The sequence below is a fragment of the Engystomops pustulosus genome, chromosome 7, assembly GCF_040894005.1.
Source record: "Engystomops pustulosus chromosome 7, aEngPut4.maternal, whole genome shotgun sequence".
Taxonomy (NCBI): Eukaryota; Metazoa; Chordata; class Amphibia; order Anura; family Leptodactylidae; genus Engystomops; species Engystomops pustulosus.
The window spans coordinates 137,430,102-137,442,472 of record NC_092417.1 but is presented as its reverse complement, the minus strand read 5'-3'; the positions used below and the strand labels follow the sequence as shown (position 1 = coordinate 137,442,472).

The 12,371-nt window shown below is 53.5% G+C and overlaps 1 non-coding gene across 1 annotated transcript; it reads left to right on the top strand.

Annotated features, from left to right (window-relative positions):
- Positions 1-9,125: 9,125 nt before the first annotated feature.
- TRNAD-GUC (transfer RNA aspartic acid (anticodon GUC)) lies at positions 9,126-9,197 on the top strand. Its single transcript has one exon. It is a non-coding gene; the product is annotated as a tRNA-Asp (tRNA).
- Positions 9,198-12,371: the final 3,174 nt, after the last annotated feature.

Genomic DNA, 12,371 nt, shown 5'->3' with positions numbered 1-12,371 from the left:
AGCTTTGCATTTTTTCTCGCCCGAGTCTTGCTTTCGTGCGGAGCTCTTTCCCAAGACTGTCCTCACAGTTCCTTCTTGGACATGGTCCCACCTCAGGAAGTCGAGCTTTCCGTTTGATACCGAGAAACTTGGCCACTCGCCAGCTCCTCGTTCACGTAGCGCCGACAGTAGCAGGTTGGTTTCACCTATAAAAGCACCGCCTCATCCCTAGGAATGACTTGGCACCGCCACTTTTCCTTCGGCGCAAAAGAAACAGTGTGCTGAAATGGTCAGACTTGAGATTTCCTTCAGACCACTTGGCTAATAAGAGGACTCCAGATATCCTCTTTAGGAGCTGTTTTCAGGGTGGCAGAAGATCTGAGGAGGTGCACAACCGGCCGAACCCCTAGAGATCCCAAGAGCAATGGCATCTGCCCGGAGACTGCCCGATCTTTCCGTCATACTTTCCAAGAGGTCCCGTCTTTGTCGGAGGATGTCAGTCATTCATTCAGCTGAATGCCATTTCCATCAACTGCCGCCGTTTGTTTGCTTTCAACCCCCTTTGATTTCAGAGGTGCATGGAAAGAGGCCTTGCTGGGGGGTCGCAAGCAGCTCGACTTTGGCCGCAGCGTGACAGGCCCCTGCCAGCAGCTTGTTCCTCGTTAGTATAGTGGTGAGTATCCCCGCCTGTCACACGGAAGACCGGGGCTTGATTCCCCAACAGGGAGAGCTTTGCATTTTTTCTCGCCCGAGTCTTGCTTTCGTGCGGAGCTCTTTCCCAAGACTGTCCTCACAATTCCTTCTTGGATATGGTCCCACCTCAGAAAGTCAAGCTTTCCGTTTGATACCGAGAAGCTTGGCCGCTCGCCAGCTCCTCGTTCACGTAGCGCCGACAGTAGCAGGTTGGTTTCACCTATAAAAGCACCGCCTCATCCCTAGGAATGACTCGGCACCGCCACTTTTCCTTCGGCGCAAAAGAAACAGTGTGCTGAAATGGTCAGACTTGAGATTTTCTTCAGACCACTTGGCTAATAAGAGGACTCCAGATATCCTCTTTAGGAGCTGTTTTCAGGGTGGCAGAAGACCTGAGGAGGTGCACAACCGGCCGAACCCCTAGAGATCCCAAGAGCAATGGCATCTGCCCAGAGACTGCCCGATCTTTCCGTCATACTTTCCAAGAGGTCCCGTCTTTGTCGGAGGATGTCAGTCATTCATTCAGCTGAATGCCATTTCCATCAACTGCCGCCGTTTGTTTGCTTTCAACCCCCTTTGATTTCAGAGGTGCATGGAAAGAGGCCTTGCTGGGGGGTCGCAAGCAGCTCGACTTTGGCCGCAGCGCGACAGGCCCCTGCCAGCAGCTTGTTCCTCGTTAGTATAGTGGTGAGTATCCCCGCCTGTCACGCGGGAGACCGGGGTTCGATTCCCCGACGGGGAGAGCTTTGCATTTTTTCTCGCCCGAGACTTGCTTTCGTGTGGAGCTCTTTCCCAAGACTGTCCTCACAGTTCCTTCTTGGACATGGTCCCACCTCAGGAAGTCGAGCTTTCCGTTTGATACCGAGAAGCTTGGCCACTCGCCAGCTCCTCGTTCACGTAGCGCCGACAGTAGCAGGTTGGTTTCACCTATAAAAGCACCGCCTCATCCCTAGGAATGACTTGGCACCGCCACTTTTCCTTCGGCGCAAAAAAAACAGTGTGCTGAAATGGTCAGACTTGAGATTTTCTTCAGACCATTTGGCTAATAAGAGGACTCCAGATATCCTCTTTAGGAGCTGTTTTCAGGGTGGCAGAAGACCTGAGGAGGTGCACAACCGGCCGAACCCCTAGAGATCCCAAGAGCAATGGCATCTGCCCGGAGACTGCCCGATCTTTCCGTCATACTTTCCAAGAGGTCCCGTCTTTGTCGGAGGATGTCAGTCATTCATTCAGCTGAATGCCATTTCCATCAACTGCCGCCGTTTGTTTGCTTTCAACCCCCTTTGATTTCAGAGGTGCATGGAAAGAGGCCTTGCTGGGGGGTCGCAAGCAGCTCGACTTTGGCCGCAGCAGCGCGACAGGCCCCTGCCAGCAGCTTGTTCCTCGTTAGTATAGTGGTGAGTATCCCCGCCTGTCACGCGGGAGACCGGGGTTCGATTCCCCGACAGGGAGAGCTTTGCGTTTTTTCTCGCCCGAGTCTTGCTTTCGTGCGGAGCTCTTTCCCAAGACTGTCCTCACAGTTCCTTCTTGGACATGGTCCCACCTCAGGAAGTCGAGCTTTCCGTTTGATACCGAGAAACTTGGCCACTCGCCAGCTCCTCGTTCACGTAGCGCCGACAGTAGCAGGTTGGTTTCACCTATAAAAGCACCGACTCATCCCTAGGAATGACTTGGCACCGCCACTTTTCCTTCGGCGCAAAAGAAACAGTGTGCTGAAATGGTCAGACTTGAGATTTCCTTCAGACCACTTGGCTAATAAGAGGACTCCAGATATCCTCTTTAGGAGCTGTTTTCAGGGTGGCAGAAGATCTGAGGAGGTGCACAACCGGCCGAACCCCTAGAGATCCCAAGAGCAATGGCATCTGCCCGGAGACTGCCCGATCTTTCCGTCATACTTTCCAAGAGGTCCCGTCTTTGTCGGAGGATGTCAGTCATTCATTCAGCTGAATGCCATTTCCATCAACTGCCGCTGTTTGTTTGCTTTCAACCCCCTTTGATTTCAGAGGTGCATGGAAAGAGGCCTTGCTGGGGGGTCGCAAGCAGCTCGACTTTGGCCGCAGCGCGACAGGCCCCTGCCAGCAGCTTGTTCCTCGTTAGTATAGTGGTGAGTATCCCCGCCTGTCACACGGAAGACCGGGGCTTGATTCCCCGACAGGGAGAGCTTTGCATTTTTTCTCGCCCGAGTCTTGCTTTCGTGCGGAGCTCTTTCCCAAGACTGTCCTCACAGTTCCTTCTTGGATATGGTCCCACCTCAGAAAGTCAAGCTTTCCGTTTGATACCGAGAAGCTTGGCCGCTCGCCAGCTCCTCGTTCACGTAGCGCCGACAGTAGCAGGTTGGTTTCACCTATAAAAGCACCGCCTCATCCCTAGGAATGACTCGGCACCGCCACTTTTCCTTCGGCGCAAAAGAAACAGTGTGCTGAAATGGTCAGACTTGAGATTTTCTTCAGACCACTTGGCTAATAAGAGGACTCCAGATATCCTCTTTAGGAGCTGTTTTCAGGGTGGCAGAAGACCTGAGGAGGTGCACAACCGGCCGAACCCCTAGAGATCCCAAGAGCAATGGCATCTGCCCGGAGACTGCCCGATCTTTCCGTCATACTTTCCAAGAGGTCCCGTCTTTGTCGGAGGATGTCAGTCATTCATTCAGCTGAATGCCATTTCCATCAACTGCCGCCGTTTGTTTGCTTTCAACCCCCTTTGATTTCAGAGGTGCATGGAAAGAGGCCTTGCTGGGGGGTCGCAAGCAGCTCGACTTTGGCCGCAGCGCGACAGGCCCCTGCCAGCAGCTTGTTCCTCGTTAGTATAGTGGTGAGTATCCCCTCCTGTCACGCGGGAGACTGGGGTTCGATTCCCCGACGGGGAGAGCTTTGCATTTTTTCTCGCCCGAGACTTGCTTTCGTGTGGAGCTCTTTCCCAAGACTGTCCTCACAGTTCCTTCTTGGACATGGTCCCACCTCAGGAAGTCGAGCTTTCCGTTTGATACCGAGAAGCTTGGCCACTCGCCAGCTCCTCGTTCACGTAGCGCCGACAGTAGCAGGTTGGTTTCACCTATAAAAGCACCGCCTCATCCCTAGGAATGACTTGGCACCGCCACTTTTCCTTCGGCGCAAAAAAAACAGTGTGCTGAAATGGTCAGACTTGAGATTTTCTTCAGACCACTTGGCTAATAAGAGGACTCCAGATATCCTCTTTAGGAGCTGTTTTCAGGGTGGCAGAAGATCTGAGGAGGTGCACAACCGGCCGAACCCCTAGAGATCCCAAGAGCAATGGCATCTGCCCGGAGACTGCCCGATCTTTCCGTCATACTTTCCAAGAGGTCCCGTCTTTGTCGGAGGATGTCAGTCATTCATTCAGCTGAATGCCATTTCCATCAACTGCCGCTGTTTGTTTGCTTTCAACCCCCTTTGATTTCAGAGGTGCATGGAAAGAGGCCTTGCTGGGGGGTCGCAAGCAGCTCGACTTTGGCCGCAGCGCGACAGGCCCCTGCCAGCATCTTGTTCCTCGTTAGTATAGTGGTGAGTATCCCCGCCTGTCACGCGGGAGACCGGGGTCCGACTCTCCGATGGGGAGAGCTTTGCATTTTTTCTCGCCCGAGTCTTGCTTTCGTGCGGAGCTCTTTCCCAAGACTGTCCTCACAGTTCCTTCTTGGACATGGTCCCACCTCAGGAAGTCAAGCTTTCCGTTTGATACCGAGAAGCTTGGCCACTTGCCAGCTCCTCGTTCACGTAGCGCCGACAGTAGCAGGTTGGTTTCACCTATAAAAGCACCGCCTCATCCCTAGGAATGACTCGGCACTGCCACTTTTCCTTCGGCGCAAAAGAAACAGTGTGCTGAAATGGTCAGACTTGAGATTTTCTTCAGACCATTTGGCTAATAAGAGGACTCCAGATATCCTCTTTAGGAGCTGTTTTCAGGGTGGCAGAAGACCTGAGGAGGTGCACAACCGGCCGAACCCCTAGAGATCCCAAGAGCAATGGCATCTGCCCGGAGACTGCCCGATCTTTCCGTCATACTTTCCAAGAGGTCCCGTCTTTGTCGGAGGATGTCAGTCATTCATTCAGCTGAATGCCATTTCCATCAACTGCCGCCGTTTGTTTGCTTTCAACCCCCTTTGATTTCAGAGGTGCATGGAAAGAGGCCTTGCTGGGGGGTCGCAAGCAGCTCGACTTTGGCCGCAGCAGCGCGACAGGCCCCTGCCAGCAGCTTGTTCCTCGTTAGTATAGTTGTGAGTATCCCCGCCTGTCACGCGGGAGACCGGGGTTCGATTCCCCGACAGGGAGAGCTTTGCATTTTTTCTCGCCCGAGTCTTGCTTTCGTGCGGAGCTCTTTCCCAAGACTGTCCTCACAGTTCCTTCTTGGACATGGTCCCACCTCAGGAAGTCGAGCTTTCCGTTTGATACCGAGAAACTTGGCCACTCGCCAGCTCCTCGTTCACGTAGCGCCGACAGTAGCAGGTTGGTTTCACCTATAAAAGCACCGCCTCATCCCTAGGAATGACTTGGCACCGCCACTTTTCCTTCGGCGCAAAAGAAACAGTGTGCTGAAATGGTCAGACTTGAGATTTCCTTCAGACCACTTGGCTAATAAGAGGACTCCAGATATCCTCTTTAGGAGCTGTTTTCAGGGTGGCAGAAGATCTGAGGAGGTGCACAACCGGCCGAACCCCTAGAGATCCCAAGAGCAATGGCATCTGCCCGGAGACTGCCCGATCTTTCCGTCATACTTTCCAAGAGGTCCCGTCTTTGTCGGAGGATGTCAGTCATTCATTCAGCTGAATGCCATTTCCATCAACTGCCGCCGTTTGTTTGCTTTCAACCCCCTTTGATTTCAGAGGTGCATGGAAAGAGGCCTTGCTGGGGGGTCGCAAGCAGCTCGACTTTGGCCGCAGCGCGACAGGCCCCTGCCAGCAGCTTGTTCCTCGTCAGTATAGTGGTGAGTATCCCCGCCTGTCACGCGGAAGACCGGGGTTTGATTCCCCGACAGGGAGAGCTTTGCATTTTTTCTCGCCCGAGTCTTGCTTTCGTGCGGAGCTCTTTCCCAAGACTGTCCTCACAGTTCCTTCTTGGATATGGTCCCACCTCAGAAAGTCAAGCTTTCCGTTTGATACCGAGAAGCTTGGCCGCTCGCCAGCTCCTCGTTCACGTAGCGCCGACAGTAGCAGGTTGGTTTCACCTATAAAAGCACCGCCTCATCCCTAGGAATGACTCGGCACCGCCACTTTTCCTTCGGCGCAAAAGAAACAGTGTGCTGAAATGGTCAGACTTGAGATTTTCTTCAGACCACTTGGCTAATAAGAGGACTCCAGATATCCTCTTTAGGAGCTGTTTTCAGGGTGGCAGAAGACCTGAGGAGGTGCACAACCGGCCGAACCCCTAGAGATCTCAAGAGCAATGGCATCTGCCCGGAGACTGCCCGATCTTTCCGTCATACTTTCCAAGAGGTCCCGTCTTTGTCGGAGGATGTCAGTCATTCATTCAGCTGAATGCCATTTCCATCAACTGCCGCTGTTTGTTTGCTTTCAACCCCCTTTGATTTCAGAGGTGCATGGAAAGAGGCCTTGCTGGGGGGTCGCAAGCAGCTCGACTTTGGCCGCAGCGCGACAGGCCCCTGCCAGCAGCTTGTTCCTCGTTAGTATAGTGGTGAGTATCCCCGCCTGTCACGCGGGAGACCGGGGTTCGATTCCCCGACGGGGAGAGCTTTGCATTTTTTCTCGCCCGAGTCTTGCTTTCGTGCGGAGCTCTTTCCCAAGACTGTCCTCACAGTTCCTTCTTGGACATGGTCCCACCTCAGGAAGTCGAGCTTTCCGTTTGATACCGAGAAGCTTGGCCGCTCGCCAGCTCCTCGTTCACGTAGCGCCGACAGTAGCAGGTTGGTTTCACCTATAAAAGCACCGCCTCATCCCTAGGAATGACTCGGCATTGCCACTTTTCCTTCAGCGCAAAAGAAACAGTATGCTAAAATGGTCAGACTTGAGATTTTCTTCAGACCACTTGGCTAATAAGAGGACTCCAGATATCCTCTTTAGGAGCTGTTTTCAGGGTGGCAGAAGATCTGAGGAGGTGCACAACCGGCCGAACCCCTAGAGATCCCAAGAGCAATGGCATCTGCCCGGAGACTGCCCGATCTTTCCGTCATACTTTCCAAGAGGTCCCGTCTTTGTCGGAGGATGTCAGTCATTCATTCAGCTGAATGCCATTTCCATCAACTGCCGCCGTTTGTTTGCTTTCAACCCCCTTTGATTTCAGAGGTGCATGGAAAGAGGCCTTGCTGGGGGGTCGCAAGCAGCTCGACTTTGGCCGCAGCGCGACAGGCCCCTGCCAGCAGCTTGTTCCTCGTTAGTATAGTGGTGAGTATCCCCGCCTGTCACGCGGGAGACCGGGGTTCGATTCCCCGACGGGGAGAGCTTTGCATTTTTTCTCGCCCGAGTCTTGCTTTCGTGCGGAGCTCTTTCCCAAGACTGTCCTCACAGCTCCTTCTTGGATATGGTCCCACCTCAGGAAGTCAAGCTTTCCGTTTGATACCGAGAAGCTTGGCCGCTCGCCAGCTCCTCGTTCACGTAGCGCCGACAGTAGCAGATTGGTTTCACCTATAAAAGCACCGCCTCATCCCTAGGAATGACTCGGCACCGCCACTTTTCCTTCGGCGCAAAAGAAACAGTGTGCTGAAATGGTCAGACTTGAGATTTTCTTCAGACCACTTGGCTAATAAGAGGACTCCAGATATCCTCTTTAGGAGCTATTTTCAGGGTGGCAGAAGACCTGAGGAGGTGCACAACCGGCCGAACCCCTAGAGATCCCAAGAGCAATGGCATCTGCCCGGAGACTGCCCGATCTTTCCGTCATACTTTCCAAGAGGTCCCGTCTTTGTCGGAGGATGTCAGTCATTCATTCAGCTGAATGCCATTTCCATCAACTGCCGCCGTTTGTTTGCTTTCAACCCCCTTTGATTTCAGAGGTGCATGGAAAGAGGCCTTGCTGGGGGGTCGCAAGCAGCTCGACTTTGGCCGCAGTGCGACAGGCCCCTGCCAGCAGCTTGTTCCTCGTTAGTATAGTGGTGAGTATCCCCGCCTGTCACGCGGGAGACCGGGGTTCGATTCCCCGACGGGGAGAGCTTTGCATTTTTTCTCGCCCGAGTCTTGCTTTCGTGCGGAGCTCTTTCCCAAGACTGTCCTCACAGTTCCTTCTTGGATATGGTCCCACCTCAGAAAGTCAAGCTTTCCGTTTGATACCGAGAAGCTTGGCCGCTCGCCAGCTCCTCGTTCACGTAGCGCCGACAGTAGCAGGTTGGTTTCACCTATAAAAGCACCGCCTCATCCCTAGGAATGACTCGGCACCGCCACTTTTCCTTCGGCGCAAAAGAAACAGTGTGCTGAAATGGTCAGACTTGAGATTTTCTTCAGACCACTTGGCTAATAAGAGGACTCCAGATATCCTCTTTAGGAGCTGTTTTCAGGGTGGCAGAAGATCTGAGGAGGTGCACAACCGGCCGAACCCCTAGAGATCCCAAGAGCAATGGCATCTGCCCGGAGACTGCCCGATCTTTCCGTCATACTTTCCAAGAGGTCCCGTCTTTGTCGGAGGATGTCAGTCATTCATTCAGCTGAATGCCATTTCCATCAACTGCCGCCGTTTGTTTGCTTTCAACCCCCTTTGATTTCAGAGGTGCATGGAAAGAGGCCTTGCTGGGGGGTCGCAAGCAGCTCGACTTTGGCCGCAGTGCGACAGGCCCCTGCCAGCAGCTTGTTCCTCGTTAGTATAGTGGTGAGTATCCCCGCCTGTCACGCGGGAGACCGGTGTTCGATTCCCCGACGGGGAGAGCTTTGCATTTTTTCTCGCCCGAGTCTTGCTTTCGTGCGGAGCTCTTTCCCAAGACTGTCCTCACAGTTCCTTCTTGGATATGGTCCCACCTCAGGAAGTCAAGCTTTCCGTTTGATACCGAGAAGCTTGGCCGCTCGCCAGCTCCTAGTTCACGTAGCGCCGACAGTAGCAGGTTGGTTTCACCTATAAAAGCACCGCCTCATCCCTAGGAATGACTCGGCACCGCCACTTTTCCTTCGGCGGAAAAGAAACAGTGTGCTGAAATGGTCAGACTTGAGATTTTCTTCAGACCACTTGGCTAATAAGAGGACTCCAGATATCCTCTTTAGGAGCTGTTTTCAGGGTGTCAGAAGATCCGAGGAGGTGCACAACCGGCCGAACCCCTAGAGATCCCAATAGCAATGGCATCTGCCCGGAGACTGCCCGATCTTTCCGTCATACTTTCCAAGAGGTCCCGTCTTTGTCGGAGGATGTCAGTCATTCATTCAGCTGAATGCCATTTCCATCAACTGCCGCCGTTTGTTTGCTTTCAACCCCCTTTGATTTCAGAGGTGCATGGAAAGAGGCCTTGCTGGGGGGTCGCAAGCAGCTCGACTTTGGCTGCAGCGCGACAGGCCCCTGCCAGCAGCTTGTTCCTCGTTAGTATAGTGGTGAGTATACCCGCCTGTCACGCGGGAGACCGGGGTTCGATTCCCCGACGGGGAGAGCTTTGCATTTTTTCTCGCCCGAGTCTTGCTTTCGTGCGGAGCTCTTTCCCAAGACTGTCCTCACAGTTCCTTCTTGGATATGGTCCCACCTCAGGAAGTCAAGCTTTCCGTTTGATACCGAGAAGCTTGGCCGCTCGCCAGCTCCTCGTTCACGTAGCGCCAACAGTAGCAGGTTGGTTTCACCTATAAAAGCACCGCCTCATCCCTAGGAATGACTCGGCACCGCCACTTTTCCTTCGGCGCAAAAGAAACAGTGTGCTGAAATGGTCAGACTTGAGATTTTCTTCAGACCACTTGGCTAATAAGAGGACTCCAGATATCCTCTTTAGGAGCTATTTTCAGGGTGGCAGAAGACCTGAGGAGGTGCACAACCGGCCGAACCCCTAGAGATCCCAAGAGCAATGGCATCTGCCCGGAGACTGCCCGATCTTTCCGTCATACTTTCCAGGAGGTCCCGTCTTTGTCAGAGGATGTCAGTCATTCATTCAGCTGAATGCCGTTTCCATCAACTGCCGCCGTTTGTTTTCTTTCAACCCCCTTTGATTTCAGAGGTGCATGGAAAGAGGCCTTGCTGGGGGGTCGCAAGCAGCTCGACTTTGGCCGCAGCGCGACAGGCCCCTGCCAGCAGCTTGTTCCTCGTTAGTATAGTGGTGAGTATCCCTTCCTGTCATGCGGGAGACCGGGGTTCGATTCCCCGACGGGGAGAGCTTTGCATTTTTTCTCGCCCGAGTCTTGCTTTTGTGCGGAGCTCTTTCCCAAGACTGTCCTCACAGTTCCTTCTTGGACATGGTCCCACCTCAGGAAGTCGAGCTTTCCGTTTGATACCAAGAAGCTTGGCCGCTCGCCAGCTCCTCGTTCATGTAGCGCCGACAGTAGCAGGTTGGTTTCACCTATAAAAGCACCGCCTCATCCCTAGGAATGACTCGGCACCGCCACATTTCCTTCGACGCAAAAGAAACAGTGTGCTGAAATGGTCAGACTTGAGATTTTCTTCAGACCACTTGGCTAATAAGAGGACTCCAGATATCCTCTTTAGGAGCTGTTTTCAGGGTGGCAGAAGATCTGAGGAGGTGCACAACCGGCCGAACCCCTAGAGATCCCAAGAGCAATGGCATCTGTCCGGAGACTGCCCGATCTTTCCGTCATACTTTCCAAGAGGTCCCGTCTTTGTCGGAGGAGGTCAGTCATACATTCAGCTGAATGCCATTTCCATCAACTGCCGCCGTTTGTTTGCTTTCAACCCCCTTTGATTTCAGAGGTGCATGGAAAGAGGCCTTGCTGGGGGGTCGCAAGCAGCTCGACTTTGGCCGCAGCGCGACAGGCCCCTGCCAGCAGCTTGTTCCTCGTTAGTATAGTGGTGAGTATCCCCGCCTGTCACGTGGGAGACCAAGGTTCGATCCCCCGACGGGGAGAGCTTAGCATTTTTTCTCGCCCGAGTCTTGCTTTTGTACGGAGCTCTTTCCCAAGACTGTCCTCACAGTTCCTTCTTGGACATGGTCCCACCTCAGGAAGTCGAGCTTTCCGTTTGATACCGAGAAGCTTGGCCACTCGCCAGCTCCTCGTTCACGTAGCGCCGACAGTAGCAGGTTGGTTTCACCTATAAAAGCACCGCCTCATCCCTAGGAATGACTCGGCACCGCCACTTTTCCTTCAGCACAAAAGAAACAGTGTGCTGAAATGGTCAGACTTGAGATTTTCTTCAGACCACTTGGCTAATAAGAGGACTCCAGATATCCTCTTTAGGAGCTGTTTTCAGGGTGGCAGAAGATCTGAGGAGGTGCACAACCGGCCGAACCCCTAGAGATCCCAAGAGCAATGGCATCTGCCCGGAGACTGCCCGATCTTTCCGTCATACTTTCCAAGAGGTCCCGTCTTTGTCGGAGGATGTCAGTCATTCATTCAGCTGAATGCCATTTCCATCAACTGCCGCCGTTTGTTTGCTTTCAACCCCCTTTGATTTCAGAGGTGCATGGAAAGAGGCCTTGCTGGGGGGTCGCAAGCAGCTCGACTTTGGCTGCAGCGCGACAGGCCCCTGCCAGCAGCTTGTTCCTCATTAGTATAGTGGTGAGTATCCCCGCCTGTCACGCGGGAGACCGGGGTTTGATTCCCCGACGGGGAGAGCTTTGCATTTTTTCTCGCCCGAGTCTTGCTTTCGTGCGGAGCTCTTTCCCAAGACTGTCCTCACAGTTCCTTCTTGGATATGGTCCCACCTCAGGAAGTCAAGCTTTCCATTTGATACCGAGAAGCTTGGCCGCTCGCCAGCTCCTCGTTCACGTAGCGCCGACAGTAGCAGGTTGGTTTCACCTATAAAAGCACCGCCTCATCCCTAGGAATGACTCGGCACCGCCACTTTTCCTTTGGCGCAAAAGAAACAGTGTGCTGAAATGGTCAGACTTGAGATTTTCTTCAGACCACTTGGCTAATAAGAGGACTCCAGATATCCTCTTTAGGAGCTGTTTTCAGGGTGGCAGAAGATCTGAGGAGGTGCACAACCGGCCGAACCCCTAGAGATCCCAAGAGCAATGGCATCTGCCCGGAGACTGCCCGATCTTTCCGTCATACTTTCCAAGAGGTCCCGTCTTTGTCGGAGGTTGTCAGTCATTCATTCAGCTGAATGCCATTTCCATCAACTGCCGCCGTTTGTTTGCTTTCAACCCCCTTTGATTTCAGAGGTGCATGGAAAGAGGCCTTGCTGGGGGGTCGCAAGCAGCTCGACTTTGGCCGCAGCGCGACAGGCCCCTGCCAGCAGCTTGTTCCTCGTTAGTATAGTGGTGAGTATCCCTGCCTGTCACGCGGGAGACCGGGGTTCAATTCCCCGACGGGGAGAGCTTTGCATTTTTTCTCGCCCGAGTCTTGCTTTCGTGCGGAGCTCTTTCCCAAGACTGTCCTCACAGTTCCTTCTTGGATATGGTCCCACCTCAGGAAGTCGAGCTTTCCGTTTGATACCGAGAAGCTTGGCCACTCGCCAGCTCCTCGTTCACGTAGCGCCGACAGTAGCAGGTTGGTTTCACCTATAAAAGCACCGCCTCATCCCTAGGAATGACTCGGCACCGCCACTTTTCCTTCGGCGCAAAAGAAACAGTGTGCTGAAATGGTCAGACTTGAGATTTTCTTCAGACCACTTGGCTAATAAGAGGACTCCAGATATCCTCTTTAGGAGCTGTTTTCAGGG